Consider the following 3,516-nt stretch of genomic DNA (forward strand, 5'->3'; position numbering starts at 1 on the left):
TAAATGTGTGTATGTATGTATGTATGTATGTATGTATGTATGTATGTATGAATGGGAAAAAGAAGAAAATGGAGAAATTGACATAGACATCACCTTATTCAAAGATATTCAAATCAATATAATATGAAATTCATATCCCTACAGCCGTTTCCATATCCAATTGATTCAATTAGAGAAATTAAATTAGATTAATTTGAAATTTCGTATTGAAACAGATTAATTGGGTATTTCATGAGGGGAGAATTTCCCAGAAAGGAGTTACATTCCAACGTATTGGTCGACCCTTGATAGACTCAGATGTGAGCGATTTGGTAATGTATGTATTTTTTAAAAACCGTTATGGGTATATATATATATATATACACATAAACAAATATGTATAGTATAGTTGTGCGCATGCGTCTGTAATACATAATAGTTGTTATTGATGGTGATGTTGCAGTTAGAGTGAACTAGGTGTTAGAGAGGGAGAGAGAGATTGAAAGAGAGAGAGAGATTGAAAGAGAGAGAGAGATTGAAAGAGAGAGAGAGATTGAAAGAGAGAGAGAGAGAGAGTGATTGAAAGAGAAAGAGAGAGAGAGAGAGATTCAGAGAGAGAGATTCAGAGAGAGAGATTCAGAGAGAGAGATTCAGAGAGAGAGATTGAAAGAGAGAGACATATTGAAAAAGAGAGAGAGATTGAAACAGAGAGAGATGGGTAGAGAGAGAATGGGAAGAGAGCGGTAATATTCATCGTGTAATTGTGTCAGCGTTTATTAAAACATGGAAGCCGAGAAAAAATATGGCGTGTATCAAAATCTGCTAATTAATTATCATATTATATTATCGCATCATCCATATTTGTGCGAAATAGTTATGGTCAATAGAAGTATGTAATCAAAGGAAACTTAAACGTTACCAAATACATTGATAAGAATTTTAGATAAAAAAACTAAAACTACTAAAGCGACGACTACTATACATTTTACCTCTAACTTAGTTTAATAATTATGCTATAAAATATCAACGACATATTCATGAAGAACGTGCTTAATCAGATTTATAGCAAACCGCAATGATACTGTTACCAATGCAGAAAAACTTAATATACCATTTAATTAATATTTTTATATCTATATTATATCTACTTAGCATTCTTTAATGCTTATATTTGCAGATGCTAGTGTAATAATAAAACGTGAAGTATCGACAGATTCAAATTTCAAGTAGTTTTAACATATAATTAATTATTTATAATAATAATATATCCGATGGTAGTTTTTTCTTTTGAACATCCATAAATGTGCGTGAATACGTGAAAAATCCTCCCTTTTCTCGTATATAACATGCAATATTAATATTTTAATATTAATATTTTAACATAATATTTAATATTATATCTACTAAGAATTTTTAATTCTTTATAGTTATAGACGTTAGTGTACTAAATGTGAAATACCGGCCGATTCAAAATACTAGTAACTTTAATATATAATTGATTTATTTATTATAATAATACATCTAATGGTAGTTTTTGAGAGTCCATTTACATGCGTGAACACATGAAAAACCAGTCTCAATCCTTGTATTTAAAAGGCACCGCCTGGAGAATAGTATTTGGTATAACTCTTCAATTTCTTTATTGCTCACAAGGGGCTAAACATAGAGGGGACAAACAAGGGGGTTAAGTCGATTACATCGACCCCAGTGCATAACTGCTACTTAATTTATCGACCCCGAAAGGATGAAAGGGAAAGTCGACCTCGGCGGAATTTGAACTCGGAACGTAATGGCAGACGAAATACCGCTAAGCATTTCGCCCGGCGTGCTAACGTTTCTGCCAGCTCGCCGCCTTCAATAGGATTTGGTATAACTCTTCGAGTCGGAGAAAACAAAAGGAATTTCCAACCCTATAAGCAGTAGCCTTGCTTTTAATTTCTCACTACCCAGAAAAACATTTTTATCTTTCAAGTCCTAAACGAGTTTACTGAGGCTGGTACTAGAGGACTTGATCCTATTATTAAAGGTGTAAATACGATTAAACATGCATCTCTCGAAAAATATTTGCATTACTCCTACGTAAAAGAAACGTTCACCTTCAAATTTCACTTAGCTTCTGTAAACAACATTTTATTTATTTTTTTTTTTACAATAATTTTCAAATAAACATTTACTTCTAACCTTGCAATCAAAAGAAGTTATTTTCATTATTACTCATATCATCATTCTGTTTTATATCATTACATTCAGTATGATTGTTATTTACCCTGTTACCTATACTCAAGAGATTGAAATGGGATTTAATTTGGGTTATTTTACCTTGTACTCTAGACGACTCAAGTGCACATTCTTATTAACATCTGTTCTAAGAGCATTACCATTCTTGCATTTACTATGGTTATAATTATTATAAAAATTAGATAAATTTTTTCCTTAATTGAAGATATAATCTGGGACAAGTTATATGATACAGAAAATCAACTTTAAGAGACCTAAGGTTAATAGCATCATAATATCTATTTTCCTTTGTAAGGTGTTTAGAAACAACAGTTTGTATAATGCCCCGACCAAATTATTCTTAATTTTCTGAGCGAATGGAGTTATAAACCAAATGATGTCGTTCTTATCACATGCATCATATTTTTCAAATTTTCGAATCCTATTAAATATATAAGGGGTTTGTTTTTTAACCCAATTATTGATATTCCTAATCGTATGAGGACAATTAGAAGAACGAAGCAATACCGAAATGCTTGACAATATGAATTCCGAACACGGAAACGTAATTAATCGAGCATTGTCACATGCTCGACTAATTACGAAAGTTTGATGTAGGATACTCAAAAGAAATGAAGTACAGCCCATTTTAATACTTAATAAAAAAAACATTATGTTCTCAACTTCAAATTTCCAGGGTGCATACAGTGTACATTGGGGGAAATAATAATTGATATGAAAACTCCGAGTTTGACACGGACATAGACAGGTATCGCAGCCTCATAAGAGTTAAAATATCTTGCTTTTTCGGATTTGAAAGTAGCAAATGTTGCACTCTACCTATGAATTTTAATGAATTTCTGAATCAATAGTATATAATATATATAGACGACTTATGTGGGTCTATATATGTATGTGTGTGCATGCATGTATGCATATATATATATATATATATATACATATATAATCATTCGCCATGATTGATCGCCAGCCACTAAACCTCTTTTTATTTTCTCTCTCTGTTTCTGTGTTCCTTTCTGTTGAAGAGCGTAGGCTCGAAACGTAAAAGACTTTCCCACTTCCCGAGCGTTAAACTAATACACCTGTTTGTTGTTTACACACTCGTCTTCGTCTTTTGATTTGTTTGTTTTTGCAAATTCCAACTATATATATATATACATACACACACACACACACACACACACACACACACACACACACATATATATATATATATATATGTGTATATATATATATGTGTATGTGTGTGTGTATACATATATATATATATGTATATATATATTTATGCATATATATATA

The sequence above is a fragment of the Octopus bimaculoides genome, chromosome 16, assembly GCF_001194135.2.
Source record: "Octopus bimaculoides isolate UCB-OBI-ISO-001 chromosome 16, ASM119413v2, whole genome shotgun sequence".
Classification (NCBI taxonomy): domain Eukaryota; kingdom Metazoa; phylum Mollusca; class Cephalopoda; order Octopoda; family Octopodidae; genus Octopus; species Octopus bimaculoides.